This window comes from Diabrotica undecimpunctata, chromosome 3, assembly GCF_040954645.1.
Source record: "Diabrotica undecimpunctata isolate CICGRU chromosome 3, icDiaUnde3, whole genome shotgun sequence".
Classification (NCBI taxonomy): domain Eukaryota; kingdom Metazoa; phylum Arthropoda; class Insecta; order Coleoptera; family Chrysomelidae; genus Diabrotica; species Diabrotica undecimpunctata.
Window position 1 is genome coordinate 150,048,942 of NC_092805.1, and position 22,664 is coordinate 150,071,605.

Below are 22,664 nucleotides of genomic sequence, written 5' to 3' on the forward strand. Positions count from 1 at the left end.
CATTTTCATAGCGAATTGACGTTACAATTAATATGAATTATTTTTTTTTGTATTTCTCCTTCTATACGTTACGAATGTTGAATATGAACCAGATTGTGTCATTTTATAGGTATGATTATTTCTTGATACTTTGTATTTTTGCTTTGCTACTCTTTTCTTCTAAATTTGGGTAAAATCTGGTCAGGGTAACCTTGTTTATCTTCTGCGAAAGAGTAATTGTGCGTTTTATTGCACCCAGGTCCCAGGTTCAGTATTTCTAGCTTTTCTACACTTGACAATTGACACTTTAGATGACGTACGTTCAAATATCTTAAAGCCAATAGAGCAGTATTACTTACTCAGCAGACTCCAAGCTGAAATAGTGAGACTAGACATAATACCCGAAGCCCAATTCGGTTTTAGATTAGAATACTCCAGTGAGCTACAAGTACTCAGATTAACAGAGTACATAGCAGCTGGATTCAATGAAAAACAATTCACAGGAGCTGCCTTTCTAGATGTAAGCAAGCTTTCGACAGGGTCTGGCATAAAGGACTGATTTACAAAATGAGAAGATACGGTTACAGCGGAGCAATGACAAGACTAATCTTTTCGTACTTGAGCAATCGTAGTTCCAGAGTTCCGATGGGACAAGTCCTATCCGAACTCGGGAACCCGGAGGCTGGAGTGCCACAGGGAGCGGTACTGTCACCTCTACTGTACACGAAATACACAGTAGACATACCTAGAACACCAGGTACACTACTAAGCCTCTATGCCGAGGACACAGCGATAGCGGCCAGACAGAAATGTAGACATAGCGGTAAACAAACTACAAACAGTGCTAGACGACATAGAAGAATGGAGTTTAAAATGGAAAATCTCCTTAAACTCCGAAAAGACACAGGCTATACTTGTGAAAAAGAGGCACCAACAACCAGAAGAACAGGTGACTGTGCAAGATAATCCCATAGAATGGAAAAGCGAGGCAAAATACCTCGGAGTAATCATGGACAAAGACTTAACGTTTAATCGGTAAGATAGTTTCGAAACAAATTCAGATTTCTGCTTTAATCTGAACCTTCTATAAATGCAAGGTATAACAGACGTTGATAAAGATGTTAATAGAGAGACATGGGGAATCTAAAATTTGCATTTCACGACATGTCTATTCATCTAAGCAGAAATCCTTAACGAATTTGTGCCTTGTACTCATACAGAGTAGATCCGAATAAAATGAAAAATACAGCAAAGATTTGATTTCACGTACAAAGCGTCTATGTATCTATTGATACGTATTTCGATTTAATAAGTCTCATCAGAACAGTTATTCATAGCCGTTCTTAACGTGAAAAATAATCTTTTCTGTCTTTTGAGAAGCTACAATAAAATGGCTTCGTTATGGACGCAATAGCGACATCTGATAGAAAAATCGGTAAGATAGTTTCGAAACAAATTCAGATTTCTACTTTAATCTGAACCTTCTATAAATGCAAGGTATAACAGACGGTCTCCCTCAGCTCTTTTCATCTGTCTCTGTCTTGTGCCGCTTGCATCCAGTTATTTCTAACATGCTTCAGGTCGTCAGTCCATTTAGTTGGTGGGCGTCCTCTGCTGGTCGCGTCTGGCGTCTGTTGTTTTTGTTTTACGACGTATTTCTCCCTTTGGAATTCGGTCTCTCAGAGAGACACCCAACATCTGGAGCTCCATAGCCCTCTGAGTTACGAGAATCTTATTCACTACCTTTTTTGGGAGTAATAATGTTTCCGTTCCATTAGTGAGTACAGGTAACACACATGGGTCAAAGATTTTCCTTTTGGAGCATATGGGTAGATCCGATTTAAATACATAGTTTAATTTACCAAACGCTGCCCAGGCTAATCCTATGCGACGTGGAAACTCACATATTTGGTTATCTCTGCGCAACCGAATTTCATGTCCTAAGTACTTATACGATGTAGTCTGCACAATATCCCTTTCATCAACAACAATATTTCGATTTAGCACCAGATTTGTCATGTCATTATTTGCGTCTTGTTCATATTATTCATTAGTCTGACCTCCAAGGAAGCGTGATATAAGTTTTCAAAGATTATTATTGCATTGGAGAGACGGTGTCTCCTTGGCGTACTCCTCGCTGTATACAGAATTTATTTGTTTCTTGTTCAGATAGTCGTACGCTAGATGTGGCATTTTTATAGATATGTTTGATTATGTTAGTGTAGCGATGGTCTATTCGGCATTCTGTCAATGCTTTTAACATTTTATGATGGCTTATGGTATCGACAAATATAAGTGCCTATGGTTTGCTGTATTCTGCAGACTTCCCTATTAGGTTCTTTATCACTAGTAAGTAGTCGGTAATGCTGTATCCCGATTTAAATCCAGCTTGTTCTTTAGGCTGATAGAAGTCTAATTTAGCGTCCAGTCTTTTTTTGATAATTTTTGTGAAAAATTTATATACGTGTGAAAGCATACTGATAGGACGGTAGTTTTTTTACATCTGTTATGTCTCCTTGCTTGTGTAATAAAATAATAACTGCATTGTTCCATTGAGAAGGAGTCGTAGAACGTAGTCGTAGAAACGTAGAACTACAACCAACTAAAACAAACCTATTTAAACAGTTTCAGGTCACACTATTCCAATTTATGAAGAGATGACAACAAGTTATCCAAATTTTTACAGGTGGAATATTTTCAATGGAAAATTTCTAATTTGAGTCATTACTAGTCCGATAATATTTATAAAAAAGTGAATAAATTGAAAAAATCAGATGATAAAGTTTAATCAGTCGTCTTTATCAACCGCAGAATTTTTAAATTTATATAATATGTTTGATATATTAGAAGATAACTATTGATTACATAACACATAAATACATATCTAATCATTAAACCATAATATACCTAATAAAAATGTAAAATAATGAAAAATAATTTTCTAATGACTATTAAATATAAACAATTTCATTATTTCATTCAATTATACCCAACCAATTTATTCTAAGTCAGTTTTAAACTTCCAATGAACAATTTTCCAATTTTTACACGAATATTTATAGTGTCTTTATTGTGTTTATCCGCAAAAATCAATTTCTAGGAAACACTTCGATGATAAGTAGACGGTAGTTTATTTTTCTCCGCTGAGCAATTTTTGAGTTTATCTCGTTAAGTTATTTCAGGCAACTCGCTAAAACATTTGGAACAATAAAATCAAAAATAAATTTATTCACCTCAGACAGATTGCCTACATATAATTATGTAAGATAAGTCGTAAATATTTTTGAATTTATGAAAATGAATTCAGGTGAGGAATATGTTTCCTCGTTCAACACTTTTTTCTTTTAGATTTCTATTTATGTCTCAACTTTATGGTTAGTTCAAGGATATAGTTTAAAAATGAGATGATAACAAAATTTCTTTAATGCTTCGAACACGTGAACATCGATTAAAGATTTATTAATACAATAAAAACAATGTGAGTTTAAAAAACTTTACAGTGAAATAAAAGTTAAGGGAATAAACCCTTACAGAAAATTCTGGCCCTCCAGGTTAGGGGTTGGTCAATGGGCCGTTACCATAAAAAGCACAAAATCACAAAACTTTCAAATAAGCCTCGGATAAATCGGCCGTATCGACGATAAATAAGTCGGTCTTATCGACGACGAATTAAGTAAAGAAATATGGACTACACAAGCTACTTAACGAGCTCCGAAAATATAAAATAAAACTAGCGGCAATATAAAAAACTAAATGGCTGGGGCACGGAATAAAACACACAAAAACGCATGTAATACTACACAGTGGAAAAGATAGCGGAAAAAATGAATTTGGAGTAGTCTTTAAAGTTGACAGTAAGAATAAAAACAAAATTGTTTAACCTCTCAATCATTAACATACATTGCCCAACAGAATAGCATAGCGTGGAAACAAAAGAAGATTTTTAAAAACAGCTAGAGGAAGTATACGACAGCTCACCGAGAAATGATATTAATATCGTAATAGGAAATATGAATGCTTAAATAGCTAAAAAAGAGCTTTTCTTAGGAACCATTGGTAAAAATTCACTCTATCAAATTACCAATGAAAATAGAGAATTATTTATCAACTTTGCCAGTAGACAAAACATTATCATCAACTTAACTTTTTGCTGCTTATGAAAGCAGCTTTTGTTATGTTATTTTCGAAGCCTTCTTTAACGTCTCCTGTTGGTATGAGGACTAGATTGGTACAAGATTTGCTGGGTCAGAATCTTCCTTGTTGTGGAATGAGGTGCTTGTCAACATTTTTTCTAATCTGGCCAGCATGAGTTTCTTGTTTAGTTTGAAAAAGCGACAATAGGGAAACAGGCGTGTAGTTACTAGAATTTTCTGGGTACTTCCTTGGTTTTAACAAGGTTAATATTTTAGATTTTCTCCATGATTTTGGAATGGGGCTTTACAGCACGCAGGCTTTATAGCAAAAGAACTTAAAGTAATATTGCCGATCAGTTCCGTAACTTTTATCACATCTTTACGCAATTTTAAACCTTCTTTTCATCCAACGAGGTATGTTGTTATAATTATTAATTATTATATCTCTATAGGTTAGGCCCAACCTCTGGCTTTCTTTAATTACGGCTAAATTATGGAGTATATAACAAAATATTATTCTGAAGCTATTTTCTTGTGGCATTTTAAATTAATTACTATTTAAATGGGAATAAACCACAATTAAAGGTTAAAATACGTTTATTGACGTTTTAATTTTTATTTTCCACTTCGGAAATCGTTCTCAAAATACAAACATTAGTATTAATTACAATAAACGTATTTTAACCTTTAATTGTGGCTTATTCCCATTTAAATAGTAATTATATAACAAAATGTTTAAGCAAAAAATGATGTACAAACTGTAAATATTTTAAAAATTAACAACTTTAGGTCAATAAATCTTATATAAGATCTTCACATTTTAAAAATTACATTTAAAAATTTTTAAATATACAGAATGTTCCACTTAAAAAACAGAACAACTTTGGTTTATTCCATTATTCTGACTAACCCTGTATAATCGAAAATCGAAGTATAGACGTATTTGATATACATCAGTTTTGTTTGAAATAATTTGTTATGTACTCCACAGTTTAGCCGCAATCAAAGAAATCCAGAGGTTCGGCGCACTGTGTATACTAATATAGGATGTTTTTAGCGACTGTCAACTGACGAAGTTTTTCTGAGAAATTTTTGTCAGTTATTTAAAGACACTCGGAATCCAGTGTATAATTTAAGAATTCAGATAAATAAGGCATATATATATATATATATATATATATATATATATATATATATATATATATATATATATATATTAGGTACTTTGACTCGGTCAGGTATGTAACAAGGTAACAAGGTTTTTTAAGTTTTATGTCCATAACTTAATAACTAAAACCTCTGTTTTCAGCAATGGATTCGGTGAATTTTTTAAATATGGCATTTTTTCATAAATTCAAAAAAAAGTTGCCTTACGATAATTAGAAACGAAGTTAGTCTCTTTTTTTTAAATTCATAATTGTTTTGTCTATACCGAGTAAGAAACCTAATTAGCGGCATTTGTATGGTAAGGATTGAAGTTTTAATACAATAGTTTGAAAAAAAAATGGACCTTAAATGTAGTCGTTTACAAAGTTTCCAAATTTTTAGCCCCAATTAAGCCAGCTTGGAGTAGTTAAGGTGAAAAGTAGAGCTGAAAACTATATCTTTGGTTCTTGTTAATGTATTTTGACGTTTCTTTTTTTAATTTGCATGCATTTCTTGCTTAAATTACGATTATAGCTCGTAATAGTTATTTAACCAACAAGTGTATTAATAAGGGCGATTAACAATTGAGATATATTAACGCACGAGCGAAGCGAGTGCGTTAATGTTCGAGATTGTTAATCGCCATTTTAATTCACGAGTTCATTACAAAACTTTTCCGTCGACCGTACTTTTCAGAAATAAAAATATCTTAGTTTAAATTTTTATTTACTTAACGATAAATAATGACATACAATGACAGACAGTACTTACAGCGGCTAATTCATTTTAAATAATTTTTTAGTGGGAATATAAATAGGTATGTTTGGTTGCCTACACCACAGGTAACTGCTAATCACAGAGCGTTAAATCTGGTTAAATTAATTTATATAAGCAATGTATGTTGTGTTGCCTATAATGAAATCGTTATAGAAAATCATTCATTAATAGGGCAATGATTTTGAGGGTGTTAAAATTAATCATAAATGGACGGTCGACGGAAAATTAATTTAACGTTATATGAACCATCTAAATTGTTTAAATCATTTTTGGAATTACGGTATTTTTAGGACGATTTTTGTTGTCAAAATTAAAAATAGATTTATAGTTGAATTTAAAATAACTCCAAATTTTACAGAATGTTTCCAATTTTAACGTGTCGCACTGTATATAGATGCATATAAAAATGTATGCATTCGACTGATTTATTTACTAAAGGTAATAAAAAACAGCATAAGAGTAGTCTTTATACCACAGAGTTGAAATAAATCAAAGTTTAATGCTTCTTTTGTTTTAAGAGTACTCTGTTGTGCAAAGTGCGTTTTGGAACCGTGGATTTCATTTTCCTGTTGTTTTTCTTTTAATATTGTTATGAGTTTGAGTTATATTTAACTATATTTAAAAGCATGACGCACGTCAATATTGTATCTTTGTACTAGCACCTGCTTTTGTAAAATTTGAAACAATTGTAGATATTTTATGATGCAGCTCCGTTTTTGTCGCATTATTTCAGGATCTGGACAATTTAATTTTCTATTATAATAAACTAGCATCATGCAATCATAGTACAATTCTTTTTGTGGTTTGACGTCATAAACATAATTTATAGTTTGGCTATTTCTATAAGTCGTAAAATAGGTACTTGGATAATATTATATAATATAGGGAAAATATTAGGCACAGGTATTATGAAGTGTCACGTGCAAACAAAATTGCTGGAAAAAATTAAATTCAGTTTTTTACGGCTATGCTAATTAGATTTTATCAAGTCAATAGTTAATAACTTGAGCTTTAGTTTCCTAAAAATTTCTCGAAAAATGCAAGAAAATGTGATAATACAGTAATAATTACAAAAAAATTTGTGAATATTAATAATTTCCTGTTTTGTGACAATAATAACTTAATGAAAACAAAATACAAGAAAATTAAAGAGTATGACATTTACTATATTGTGGCTGGGGACTAAGTTCGTCATATACTGAGTTTGTGTAAGATTAATTTGTAAGCCTGCAGTTTGATCAAATTGCAGAAAAATAACCATGCCCTTGAATGTTATGGAATACCCGAAGAATTGTTCAAGTCAAAAGACAAATTTAGATTTATTGGTTTGAAACAGGCCTCTGGCCCAACACAAAATAAATGACCAATCGAATCCTAACATGCGACGTGGCAAATGAAAGCAGAGGATATAGCGAATATACCAAGATGGAAAAAATAAACAAGGCGACTACCAAAAGGGCACTACACAGCAGCTTCGTTATTAATGAATGTAGAGCGACATACGAGATATCACATGACACTATGGACGATAATAGATACACTATAAGGTAAAATTTGCTTTAGTGACCTAAAGAAGGCCTATGACTAAGTGCAAAATAAAAACTAGCTGAATCCTAGCATATGGCACATCAAATCAAATGACATGAGATGTATAGTACATATAATGTATAATAGCGTGCCATCATATATATATATATATATATATATATATATATATATATATATATATATATATATATATATATATATATTTATAGAAGATATAGTAAAAACCTGATGTCAGATCAGAAATGCACCAGATCATACTTTATATTTACTTGGTTTACATGCAGGAAGTATATTATTTTAAAAATTTAATGAGTGACTGTAGATATTAATTGATTAAATCCTTTGTTGCATGCGAGGGGTCAAATCACTAGTAAAAATAAAGAACAAAAAATGGGCTAACTAAGTAATTACAATTTAATTACAAACCGAAAGTAGGAAGAAAATGTATTGAAGTTTGATGCCTAATCAGGCTCTACACTTTGAAATGAAAAAGAAAAAAAGAAATAAACTTATAAATAATAACAATATTAAAAGCTTGAAGGAAGTTGTGAATAAGAAGTTGGAAACAATTGTAAATTGGAAGCTTGAGGAAAAATTATAAAATCGGCGGTAATTTTTCTTTAAAAATATGGAAAATATTATTATTATGTATATACAAAGTCCATTGCCATGGGTCAGTACTTTTGCATAGCACTTGTTGCTGCGATCAATTTTGTTGTTGTTTTTTTTTCTGCTAGTAAATTTAGTTCCGTAGCTTAATTTCCGTGTTACGGTTTAATAATTCTTTATCACAAATACAGTCATTACCTTTTTTAATTATCCCCTTATCGTTTATTTGGTTACTATAAAATATAATTTATCTACATTTTATGTTAAATGTGTTATTCTGAGAACACAATTAGTTGTCGCATATTCAGTTAAGAAAAGCCCAACTGATAAGAAGGTCAAACCAATACTATTTATTAATTGGCCGATGATAATAAAGTAGCTGATGGTTATTCAGGTTTGCCTACGCGTTAAATAACTTTGGTTTTTAGAAAAACCATTATTTTGACGACGTTTCGGCAAGGTCACACTTGCAATTGCCAAGTCAGATTAGTTCTGCTTTTTCTATATGTTCAAAGAAAACAGATATCTAGGCCGCTTTGTGTTGTACATAAATATATTGATGTAGTTCTTTTGATTGTAAAACCAATACATACTAACCACCATTCTGCGCAATGACATTAGGTTATCAAAACTTTAATCACAAGATCAAAAAAACTGACAGACGAGTACCATAAAAAAGAGTAACTACAAAAAGTTAAAACAGCGTTAACGAAAAATGGTTTCTCCACGTTTGCAATTGAAAAGGAACATAAATTCCAAAACTAAACCAGAGACTCAGTAGAAGAAGAAAAACCAATTGGTAAAACTATCCTGCCCTATATAAAGAGCACAGCAAATAAAATCAGCAGAATTCTCAGGACAAACAAAATGGGGACTATATTTAACACCGACAAAAATATTTCAAGCATATTAGAACCAGCAAGATCAAAAATCTAGAGTCTACAAGATCCCTTGTGAGACCTGCGACAAATCGTATATTGGACAGACCAATCGAAGAATACAAGTAAGTTAAGAAGAGCACTGAAAAAATAATAAAATAGCACATACTATAAGCACAGGGCACAAATCGCACAAATCGGGTGAACGAGGAGGCCATTCAATACTACCTAATCTACGCCTCAATCTTGTTTTCTCCGAGATATGTCTTATCTAAATAATGCCGAACATTTACACCAAAATGTGCTAGAGCTCTGTCTTGCTGAAACCATGTCCCATTAAAATTGCGTCAATACTTGTGTTTCTGGTTAGGTACAATTTCATTTTTAAGTAGCATTTCATAATTATCGCTTTTTAAAGTTCTTTCTATAAAAAGCAGCTCAATTAACTTAGTAACCAATATACCCGACCACAAATTTAGCTTTTTATTCTTTAAGTATTTTTTAAGAAAAGTTAAAAGAAAAGTTTTCAAGCCACATGCAAACCAAGTCAAGGTTCATAATGGAATTCTTCTGAACGACAAATCAGAAGTACTGAAAAGGTGACAGAAACACTTTAGTATGCCACTTAATGGAGAAAGTAGAGCTGAAGGTGGAGATAATATAGAACTAGAACAGGAAGAAATTGAACGATCAACGTTATGAACTTTAGAAGAAATATTTAAATGTGGCAGTCAAACATTTGTAACCCTTTCACAAACTATTAATACAGGTATGGCAAGAACGAGCTTTACCAGAAGATTGGAGTATTCGAATCATATGCCGTTGACTGTTCCAACTTTAGAGGGATTTCACTTCTTAATGCGACATACAAAATTTTGTCCCTGGATTGGAATCGGATTACGTTCGTTGTCATTTATTCGGTCTAGTATTTTCCTGAGAACTTTTCTCTCAAATATGTATATACTCCAGTCGTCAGAGACGAAAATGCTACTGAACCTCTAAAAATCATACGAACAAGCTGAATTTTGCAGAGAATATTAATTTTGGGACCCCAAAAAGATAGAAAAAAGTATACCACTTTTACCCCCGGGCTTAACCCAAAAACCCTCCCCGCAAGGGGGTAAAAACGCAAAAAATCGATTTGCCAAGAATCTGTACACCGTATAAAAAAATATTTCAAATAAAAAATGTAACTGAGGTAATTTTAAATAAACGTGGCGCGATTTTTGCCAATTTTTATAATTCTCACGAGATCAATACAATCTATCCGTTTCATTGACTAGCCACTATGAAGTTATAGCTATGAAGTTATGCTCTATTCTTCTTCTTCTTCTTGTGCCACTCCTATCGGAGATTGGAAATCATTAAGGCTATCCTGACCTTGTTTACAGTTGACCTAAAGAGTTCATTAGTGGTACAGCCAAACCACTCTCTCAAATTACGCAACCATAACATTCTTCTATGGCCTGGATTCCGTTTTTCCTCTATTTTTCCTTGCATTATATTTTAAAGTAATGCGTATTTATGTCCTCTCATCAGGTGACCCAAATATTCGAGTTTTCTTCGTTTGATCGTTGACAAAATTTCTGGGTCTTTTCCTATCCTTCGCATTACTTCAAAGTTTGTGACTCTTTCAACCCAACTTATCTTCAGCATTCGACGGTAGCACCGCATTGAAGTCCCCAAGTATTTGTAACTTGATACTTTTTCAATTTGAATGCCGTTTATACTAATATGTGGAAAATTAACGGCACTGACAAATTCAAATATTTAGGATTCATACTCTCAAAAAATGGAACCACCGAGCAAGAGATAACCAGCAGATTAGCACAGACAAGAACATGTATTAAACAAATGAACGGGGTACTGTGAGATAGACAGATTACCAGAAATACAAAGAAGAGAATTTATAACACCTTGGTACGCAGTATAAGTATATATACATCAGAAATGAGAAGATAAAACGAAGAATGGCAGTAGAACAAGACATACTCAACTACATCGAAGAAAAACGTTTAATTTGGTATGGACATGTGAGAAGAACAGATCATACAAGGTGAATAGAAAAGATTTCGAATTGGAGCCCAATAGGAAGGAGAAAAAGAGGTAGACCCCGAAGATCATGAGGGATGAAGTGGACGAGGCCATACAAAGACGAGACCGTAGAGATGGAGAATGGCAGAACAGAAAGGACTGGAGACGTTGGTTGAAAGAAGGAAGGCGGCGACAGCTGTAAAAATCCTTATATAGATAGATAGACTAATATGTGCTGGTTGTGTCATGTTCTTACTGGAGACCATATATTTGGTTTTTTTGATATTGATACTTATGCCATAATTGTTGCAGGCATTATTTATATTTGTAAATAATCGTTGTATTTCTTCTACTGTTCTTGCAACTAGTAGAGTGTCGTCTGCGTATCGAATATTATTTACAACCTCTCCATTAATTACGATTCCTTCGTTTGCTTGCAAAAGGGCTTCCTGGCAGATGCTTTCACTATAAACATTAAATAGCAGCGGTGACAAAATGCATCCCTGTCGTACTTCTCTACGTATTTCTATTGCTTGTAATATCTCATTTTCTATATTGGTGTTAGCTTTCTGATTCCAATATAGATTGAGAATTATTCGCAGATCTTTATTATCTATGTCCTTTCTTTCAAGAATGTCTCTTAGCTTATCATGGCGTACTCTGTCAAACGCTTTTTCAAAATCGATAAAACATGCATGTACTTCCTGATTAACGTCTAGGCCTATTACTAGTCTATTACTAGATCCTAACCTTAAACACCTATAACAAGAAATTTTAGTTTTAAGGTTTGGCAACAAATGTGAGGCATTTGAAATATGCTTAAAAACGCTGGATTTAAACTTTCACACAACGAACAATCTAAAACATTTTAAACTTTTTTTTATTACACTAGTACGTCTTTCAAAAGAACAAAACTTTTGCACCCAAAAGCAAAAATAAACTATGATAAAAAAGCATTTCCCGTGACGTGTGATAGTTTGTAATGTAAAACATTAAGTTCTACGTTTTTTATTCATATTTCAAATGCTTCATATTTGTTACCACCACTTAAAATTAAACTTTCATATCAGAGGTTTTAAAGACTATTCCTTAAAAATGGAAATTTTACTACAACTGGTCAATGAAAGTAATCAAATTTATTGATCTCACGATAATCATAAAAAATGACAAAAATTGGGCCACGTTAATTTACTTAACACCTGTATAAAATATGAGTGTATTTGCGGCAAAATACAAAAACTGCACACGAAACCTGGACTCTTCACCTTTAAAACGCATCTTGATTTTTGTCGATAGGTCACGTAAATCAAAAGATATCGAATTTTTACCGTCGAGCTAAAACAAATTTTATTGAACATTGATTTCGCGCGCGTAAGTAACATGCAAAATCGACGGCCGCTTCAAGCGTTGTTTCTAAGAGAACGGTTTATTCTACACAAAAATTCTTATAAACATTTTTGTTTAAAATTATCTCAGCTACATTTTTTCTACGGTGTACAGATTATTGGTAAATCGATTTTTTTGCGTTTTTGCCCCCCTGCGAGGGGGATTTTAGGGGGAAGCCCGGGGGTAAAAGTGGTAAATAGTAAAGCTCTGTAAAATTCAGCTTGTTCGTATAATTTTTAGGGGTCAACTCTCTGACGACTGGACTAATAGTCAAACAATTAACAACCCACAGGCTGAAATTTCTCGATTTGCATAAAAATGTTTACGGCAAAAGGGAAGCAAAAATAAAACGAATTTATTGACTCCAAAAAGTATTAACGTGTTTATTATGACAACTATAGAATTATTCTCTACATACATCGATAAACTGAAACTTTCTTTGAAACTGAGATACCCTAAGAAGGTTTATTTTATATTATCGCGTATTGATTTAAGCAAACATTATTTAAATTTACTTGCGAGCAATGTCGGATAGCGCCTGTTAATTAGGAATCACTCTGTATAATTCAGTTAATATTAATATACTGTTTTGATGACACTGTGGTATGTTTATAAACTCATATTACAAAATATTTAAGGTTTGCGCAGGTCAATTTTTTTTTTAAAAATATGCAGAAAACAGAGTTATGACATGTTTCGTCCTTGAGCATATTCGAATATTTTTATGCCCTCATATATTAGTAGATAGTAGCAACTTACGGTAGGCCATGGCTAAAGTCGTCATAGTCTGGTTTTTTCATAGGTATACATATTTTAAAAAACACTTTCAGTTAGCGGACCAATACACTACATCATTTTTTTTTTGATCCGGCACAGGTATAAGGACTACAGTATCGATCTACATTTTGTACTACACATTTTGCAAATCAATAAATACAATTTTGGTTTTGACACATACACATAAATATATATTTTCTATTAAATTGCATCTCTTTCACTACAAATATTTAACTACACACAGACTCAGACAAGCCTTGGGACAAAAATAATAAAAACTAAAAATAAAAAAGATAAACTTACGCAACAAAGCCTGCGACAAAATTCTCGAGCACTTGATTTTCTTTCAAACTAACAACACTTTATTGTTTCAGAATAATTTTCACTGACTCGGGAAGCGATTTATTAACAAAATACACATTTACACTTTTATTAATCTGGGGACACCATAAAAATAGGACAGAGGCAATTGTTTTTCTTTGGATACTATCCAACTCTCGAGTAGATAGTAAATACAATAACAAAACACTTTTAATATACTATCAGCAACTTTGAAGATTTTAAACAATTGATTGGAGCTTATTAAGATGTGATAAGAAATTAGCTATAGATAAATCAGTGTTATATAATTCATTAAGTACATAATCAATGAACTAACGTGTAAAAAACGACATGTTACAGTAATATTCTTTTAGATGTTTAAAATACACAATAGCGATTAATACACGTGTCAATTCAGTATGCATACCTCATCAATGCATTGTTTGGTACCACTAAATAACTTTGAATGCGACGTTTATTTATTTTCAAGGTATCAACCCATGCAGTAAGTATTAACACCACTCACACATTACAGAACTACATACCTATAACCCTTCTAAATGTTATGTATAAGTTACCAACTAAAATAGTAATAATATATTATTATTAAAACCCAAAAAAGATCTAAATACCAAGGGCTCAAAATACCTCAAGCAAGCTCAAAATACTTTACAGCTTAGTAAAGAAATAATGCCGCTATGTAAAGACGTAGGCAACGAAATCGAACAGTATATACATAAAAACGAAGCACGAGATATGTTAAAAAAATTAAACCTAATTACTCGAACCTTTTTTCAAGATGCAACAAGATGTCCGGATCAAGTCAAAGTTCAAGATGGTTCAAAAGATGGTCAGATGGTCAGAAAGATGTCACTCTGGTAACTGATACAATACAAATCAAAGTTCGTTTGAAAGAATACTGTGGACACAGTTGCAGGAAATCATTTGCAACTTAAATGTCCCAAAACAGAATAATCAATATTGAGAGAGTAAGTGGCTACTGCACCGAGAAAGCTGAAAACTCACAAATCACCTGGAGCAGACAACATTATCACAGGAATGGTTTTGGCGATCCTAGATGCAGGCATTGATAATTCTCATAAAATGTGTCACCTAATATGGAGCAATGGAATCTGCTCTAAGGACTAGACTAAATCAATATACATCCCTATCTAGAAAAAAGTCCGAAAGAGATAGAGCTCATTTCACATACCAGAAAAGTGATTCTGCAGAATATATTAGAGCTTTTCAAATATTACATCTTACCACAATTGCTGCGAAACCAAACGGGCTTTGTGCCTGGCAGAGGCACTAGTACACAGATTTTAATCATAAATCAAGTAGAAGAAAACTCCAGCGAATTCAACATAATAACCTATTTGTGCTATACTGACTGCACCAAAGCATCTGACTACATGCGTTGGTAAAAACTATGGAGCATTCTCGAAGAAATGGTATACCCCATAATTTAATCCAGTTAATTAAAAATCTGTATGACAATAACCGTGGCTAAGTCAAGGTCAGCGATGTCGGCATGTAAACGTTGATCTACAGTTGTGCTTTGTTGACTACGAAAAAGCTTTCGATAAATTAAGACATGAAAAACTAATATCAATACTTATGAACAAGCGCATTGGCACTAAAATCATAAATATAGTACAAAGATTATATTGAAACCAAAGTGCCATAGTTCAAATTGAATTGCAACACTCAGAAGACATGAAGATCTGTAGAGGAGTTAGACAGGGATGTGTTTTATCGCCACTTTTGTTTAACCAAAACACGCTCAATAATATCAAAGCGGGAGTTACCGTTAACGGAAAATTAATTAACAACTTACGATATGCAGACGACACTGTGATCATAGCAACGAGTCTAGAAGATCTACACCATCTTATCGAAAGCTTAAGTATGAATAGTGCTGAGATGGGAATTACTATAAACGCTAAAAAAACGAAGTACATGCTAATTACAAAAAGGTCACAAAATATACATAACCTATTGACAATCAATGCTAACGTGATAGAACAAGTAGAAAAATATCAGTACTTGGGAAACTTGATCAATGAATCCAATGATCATACTGCAGAAATAAACAGGCGAATAGAGATTGCCAGATCAGCATTTATACGAATGAAGCCATTCCTAACGTGCAAAAATCTAAATTTGGAGATCAGACTACGTACCATTCGCTGTTATATGTTTTCAATATTATTATATGGAGCTGAGACTTGAAAATTAAAAAAATGCAATTTAAAAAGAATCGAGGCTTTCGAACTCTGGTTATACCGCAGAGTATTAAAAATATCATGGACTGATAGAATTACAAATAAAGAAGTACTGGAGAGGTTTGGAAAAGAAACAGTACTAATCACCACTATACAAACCAGAAAACTGGAACAACTAGGCCACGTGATGAGGGAATCAAAACATGAAATTTTGAGACTCATAATACAGGGAAAGATTTAAGGAAGAAGATCTGTTGGTCGAAGGCAGAACTCATGGATGAAGAATCTACGTGATTGGTATCAATGCAGATCGATTGATTTGCTTAGAGCAGCAAGTTCAAAAATAAAAATAGCAATTATGATTGCCAACCTCCGTAGGGAGAAGACACTCTAAGACGAAGAAGTCAGGGTAGAAAATGAATTTCCTAAGTGTTTTTCTATCAACAAGATTATGTGAAAGAGGCGCTTACTAAGTCCCATGCTCTTCAATATATACGGTGAGTGGATTATGAGACATATTTTAAAGAACTGAGAAACAGAAATGAAGCATCAATAGCACCAAAATTAATAACATTTGGTACGCTGATGATACCAGCCGCATGCTGTAACTAAAGAAGAATTAGAAGAACTCATACAAAGAGTTGAGGAAAAAAGTTTGGAAGTCGGTCTTCAAATTCACAGACAAAATTAAAATATTGATAGTAGATCGAAAGAACCCAAATAATTTAAATATAAAGAAAATCTATAACATCGAAGCGGTTAACACTTTTACTTATCTCGGCTCCTTTATAACAAACCATGATGGACAACAAACCAAGGGGACAGTGAAGTAGGTAGAAGAGATAAGTCCTTAGGCCACGTTATAAAAAAAATGGTTTGGAAAGGTTTACAGTGGAACATGGTCCACGGGAAAAGAAGTCCAAGAAGATCGCCAACCAAATATACAGATCTTATGATCTTATTACGAAACTTAAAGGCAAGACTCTACAACAATTAATAAAAATAGTGAAAGATTATTATCAAAATTAATAACTACATACCAAGCAAAGAAACAAGCTGGATTCAGAAAAGGATTCAGCAAAGGTGATCTTCTGTTAACTAAATGGATATCAGTTGCTTTTTTATTTAATACGGTGTGTCAAAAGAAGCGAGACGGTTGAATTTTTTGCACAATGAACGTCTGATCACAATACTGAAAAACACGTGTTTAATAGTTTGAAGTTAATACTTCTTAACGTTTGGTATTATGTTTTGCACGGGTCCCAAATCCTATTTAGCGTGACTCAAAAATCGAGACGGCTGTACTAACCTTGCGGTATACCGTAATATATATAATAAATAAATATAAGGTTGAATGCTCGAATAAATGAACTTTGATCAGATAAAAGGCATATATCGAGCACAGTTTAATTTAATCTTGCCCAAGTACTTTCGATCCCTAGATCATCTTCAGGGGCATTTCGTCAATTGCGGCCTATCCGGCAAGAACAAAATGTCATAAACATATAAATGTACATCACACTACACTACAAAAGGACAAACAAACACTTTAAAATTATTTAAGAAAGGCTACATTACTTGCAGAAGCCGGAGACAGAATGACATTTTGTTCTTGCCGGATAAGCCGCAATTGACGAAATGCCCCTGAAGATGATCTAGGGATCGAAAGTACTTGGGCAAGATTAAATTAAACTGTGCTCGATATATGCCTTTTATCTGATCAAAGTTCATATATATATAATATACGTACATATACATTTATTATAATTTTATATAATTTATTTTTTTATAACAACTCGAGAATGACGGGATCGATTTGACCAATTTTTATTTTAAAATATTTGTATGAAATAAAATAAATTAAATTAAATAAAATTAAATAATATTTAATAAAATTAAATAAAATTAAATAAAATTAAATAAAATTAAATAAAATTAAATAAAATTAAATAAAATTAAATAAAATTAAATAAAATTAAATAAAATTAAATAAAATTAAATAAAATTAAATAAAATTAAATAAAATTAAATAAAATTAAATAAAATTAAATAAAATTAAATAAAATTTAATAAAATTATTAAATAAAATTAAATAAAATTAAATAAAATTAAATAAAATTAAATAAAATTAAATAAAATTTAATAAAATTAAATAAAATTAAATAAAATTAAATAAAATTAAATAAAATTAAATAAAATTAAATAAAATTAAATAAAATTAAATAAAATTAAATAAAATTAAATAAAATTAAATAAAATTAAATAAAATTAAATAAAATTAAATAAAATTAAATAAAATTAAATAAAATTAAATAAAATTAAATAAAATTAAATAAAATTAAATAAAATTAAATAAAATTAAATAAAATTAAATAAAATTAAATAAAATTAAATAAAATTAAATAAAATTAAATAAAATTAAATAAAATTAAATAAAATTAAATAAAATTTAATAAAATTAAATAAAATTAAATAAAATTAAATAAAATTAAATAAAATTAAATAAAATTAAATAAAATTAAATAAAATTAAATAAAATTAAATAAAATTAAATAAAATTAAATAAAATTAAATAAAATTAAATAAAATTAAATAAAATTAAATAAAATTAAATAAAATTCAATAAAATTTAATAAAATTAAATAAAATTAAATAAAATTAAATAAAATTAAATAAAATTAAATAAAATGAAATAAAATTAAATGAAATTAAATTAAATTAAATAAAATTAAATAAAATTAAATAAAATTAAATAAAATTAAATAAAATTAAATAAAATTAAATAAAATTAAATAAAATTAAATAAAATTAAATAAAATTAAATAAAATTAAATAAAATTAAATAAAATTAAATAAAATTATAATTAAATAAAATTATTAATTCATAATTAACCATATTCATGAACAACATTTTTAAAGAAAAAAGTAAGATTTTTCTAAATTTTAAAGAATTTAAATGTGTATTGTTATTATAAAAAATATTAACAATACAGTAACAAGCAAACACAAAATTTTATTAACCTCCATATAGTGATTACACGCTATAAGAAGTATTCACTTCTATCGAATGACGTTTTTTAAATCTATCGAATGACGTTCAACACGACTCCCTAGATACACCCCCTAGAGCGGGGAGCGGGGAGGGTGCAATTTGTTTGAATTTTTGATAGATGGCGTTCTAATTGGAAAAAACGATTTGTCGTGATACCCTAGGAAAATTATGGAAACGGTCTAATATTTCAAGAAATATACTTCCAAATGAAAAGCCAAAAAACACGTTTTCATATTTTCCAGAAATCTATCGATTGGTACTAAACTACTAAACACTACCCCGCACTCCTACCCTTGGTGTTGGGCGGGGATCCACTAGGGAATCTTAAATGGAAAATCACATTTTTTATTGCAAATTAGGATTCTACGTAAAAAAGTAATCAAGTTTTATCTAATTTTTTTGACATAATATACAGATCAGAAGTCTGTAAACTAATTTTATAGTACTGAATTTAGTTTTTTTAAGAATGTTATGTAGAATCAGAATCTGCAATAAAAAATAGGAGTTGCTATTTAAGATTTCAAAGTTTCACCACCAGGGATGGAAACGGAAGGAAAAGGAAGCTAGTTTGATGCGGTTGCCAACAATGCGAAACCATTTTATTTAAACAATATGTATGATTCTTTCTTGTAAGGTGTGGATTTTTAGTTGTCCACAAATGATTATTGCACCAGTTGTAAACCCTCGGCAAGTGAACGTAATCTAGACACCGAATAAAATTTTACTTAAAAGTAATACGACTGTCAATAAGTCCCGGGTCGAACCATGAGATGGCGACTCTAATGAATTTTTAGAGAAGGCCTTCCAAAGCGACGAAAGACGCTACAAACTGCCGGAAAGGTTATGACTTCTATATTTTGAAACATGAAAAACAATTAACAGGGACTGCTGGTTGGTTTATTGTCACAGGTCGATGAAAACGATGGCAAAAATGCACGAACTGGGCTTTGAATTACTTCCGCATCCACCGTGTAGTCCAGATCTGGCGCACAACGATGACTACCTGATTTCCGATCTAAAAATGCTGCGTGGTAAGAGATATGGCTCCGAAATCGCCGAAACTAAAGCCTATTTTGAAGGCAAAGAAAAATCGTTTTTCAAGGGCGACATCGAAATATCAGAAAAGTGTTGAAATGATTGGATCCCCGCTAAAAGATGAATGAAAGATCAAGATTTTGATGAATAAAGAATATTTTTTTGTAAAAAACTGTAATTTTACTAGTCACGTCTGTGATTTGACCAAGATATTGACCAATAAGTTATGTGATAATTATTATGCAAAGCCTAATAATGATCATATTACTATAATAATTGAAGAGTCCTCTATAAAGACCGTTGTAATCATCTGCTACAAAAACTAGGTTATTATGCATTTTCAAATCGTGTATAAAAGTCGTTAAGCTCTATCTTAAAATAAAATAGTTCGAATTTATCAATTGTGGTTTATCCTTACTAATAATAGTTAATAAAGAATATTAAAAGAGCTGTCCGTATCACACATTAAGAAATTAAAATTCATGAAATTATTCGATCTTAATATGTTGCTTTGATCAATTCACAGGAATTTGAAATCAGCAACGGGAAATTCATCCAGAGGCATAGAAAAGAAGATAGATTGCTATGCGTTGAAATAAGAAATGTAGACAAATTCTTTTGTTATACCAACAATCTGCGTGATTTATGTGGATTACAAGTTTATATTGATACTGATAGCCAAATTGTTTGTTGACATTTTATACTTAGAGGTTAATAAATCATCAAGAACAGATTTTTATTGTATTTTCAGACGATTAAAGTAATAAAAAGTAAATCTTGTGGGAATATTTAACAAAACTTTGATAAATAAGTATTTTCTAAACAAATATTTGTGGTTAAAGGCAGGTATTTATAACCAGATTATGCTGGTTCGATGTAGCAAACATTGTGAAAGTTAACCAATCTATTTTATGGCAACAAACGTATTTTACATTATGGGAAAAATTAAAAATACTTTATAGATGTCGGTTTGGATTATGTACCACCTCGGAAAGTGTTCTCAAAATATGAGGTGGAAAACGAAACGTCAAAAATAAAGTATTTGTAATTAAAATTGCGGTTTACATCCATAAAATAGAGTTAATTGAAAATGCAACAATAAAATATTTTCAGAACTGTGAAGATCGTAATAATAGTTTGCATTATTTATGTTTCAATTCTGGATATGTTAAGTAACTTATTTTGAATGAATCACTGCTTGTACTTAGCCGGGCACGTAGACATCGATGTACCTTTTTGTTCCAGGTGGAACTGCTTAAATAGTTATCTAAAATAGACTACCAAAAATAATACAAAAATCCATTTATTAAAGATATCTGTGCTTTAATTGCATGATCGGATTATAAAGAGTAGCAGTTTTAAGTACTTACGTTCGATGTTAAATAGTAAAGAAATACCTCCAAAATATCAATCTAGAGAGTAGATGGAGATGCATGCAGTATAGGATGGGATAAATGAAGTGGAAGAATGCGAATAGCATGTTGTGTGACAGAATTGTTCTAATAAAACTGAAAGGAAAATTTTATAAAACTGCCATAAGACTGCTATAATAAGAATGATTGGATGGATGGGGTCACAAGGAAGGTTAACATTAAAGAAATGAAAGAACATAGTTTAAAATGGTTCAGAAATGTTTCAAATCTAGACACTAATCACCTGATAAAAAGACTTGCTGAAAATTCCTGGAAGGAATAGAAGAGGAGGACCAAAGAAAAACTGAGGGGAGACTGTGGCGTTGAGCTTTTTCCCCACTAGCCCAACTTGGGTTTACATTAACATTTTTCCCAAAAGAAATTCACTTTATTGTAAACTTCAACGTGCTTACAATTGAGATGGTTCGCGGTTGCGACTTAAATACGTATAGTCAGCAAATATACTCTCTCGATTGAAATATGAACGCTCTTAATTACACTTATTATTAATTACTCTTTTGATTATGTTCACTATAAGAACAGAGACCACAAGGCAAGCATCAAAAGCGGCAAGAGTAAGTGGTTGCCTCCAAAAAACCATATGGAGAAACAAATATCTGACCATGGAAAGCAAAATGAAAGTATACAAGACAACAGTAAGACCAATGCTAACATATGCAGCGGAGACAAGGACAGATACAAGAAAGACGAAACAACAAATCAACAATATCGAAATGAAAGTATTAAGATCAATAGCGGGCATATCATTAAGAGACAGACAAACTAACAGAAGTATACGCGGACAATGCAAAATTCAAAATATTAACAGGTAGATAAAAACAAGAAAAAAACTGGAACGAACATGTAAACCGAATGGGACCAGATAGATTAGCGAACATCTGTAAAAACAACAAGCCGTATAGCAGAAGACCCGTTGGAAGGCCGCCAAAAAGGTGGAAAGATAATGTACAGTCAACAACGACTGAAACAGAATAAGAGGCAGACAAGACTGGAGAGACTACGTAAAAAGAATTGCTGGAAACTTGATTAGGACACACCAGAATCGAGAGATATGGGGGAGCTTGAAATGTCTTGAACTAGAAGAACTGCAGAAAAAGGATGACATGTACAAAAATGTGTAAGAAGTAACTGGATTGTATATGTAAATTGCAAGTAGTCTACTTGACAAACAAAGAAATAATATAGCCAAAGAACAAGCCAAACTGAAGAAGTGGATGGGATATATTGAGGAACTTCTTTGCCGAGGAAAGAGCAGAAATTGCAATGAAAAATATATCGACTGGTTCAAATATAACCTTCGATGAAATGTAAAGAGCTATAAATCTATC

The 22,664-nt window shown here is 31.5% G+C and overlaps 1 protein-coding gene across 4 annotated transcripts in view; it reads right to left on the minus strand.

The window, feature by feature from the left end:
* Window positions 1-22,664, minus strand: part of LOC140437561 (chloride channel protein 2-like) — a 293,059-nt gene that overhangs the window by 111,037 nt on the left and 159,358 nt on the right. Inside the window, exon 1 of one of the 4 annotated variants that reach the window (XM_072527156.1) lies at window positions 13,571-13,761. The exons of 2 other annotated variants lie outside the window; for them this stretch is intronic. The gene's annotated coding sequence lies outside the window, so the exon portion shown is untranslated. Of the gene's footprint in view, window positions 1-13,249; window positions 13,269-13,570; window positions 13,762-22,664 lie in introns of those variants that run through there. One more of the 4 variants, XM_072527157.1, reaches the window with a different exon arrangement.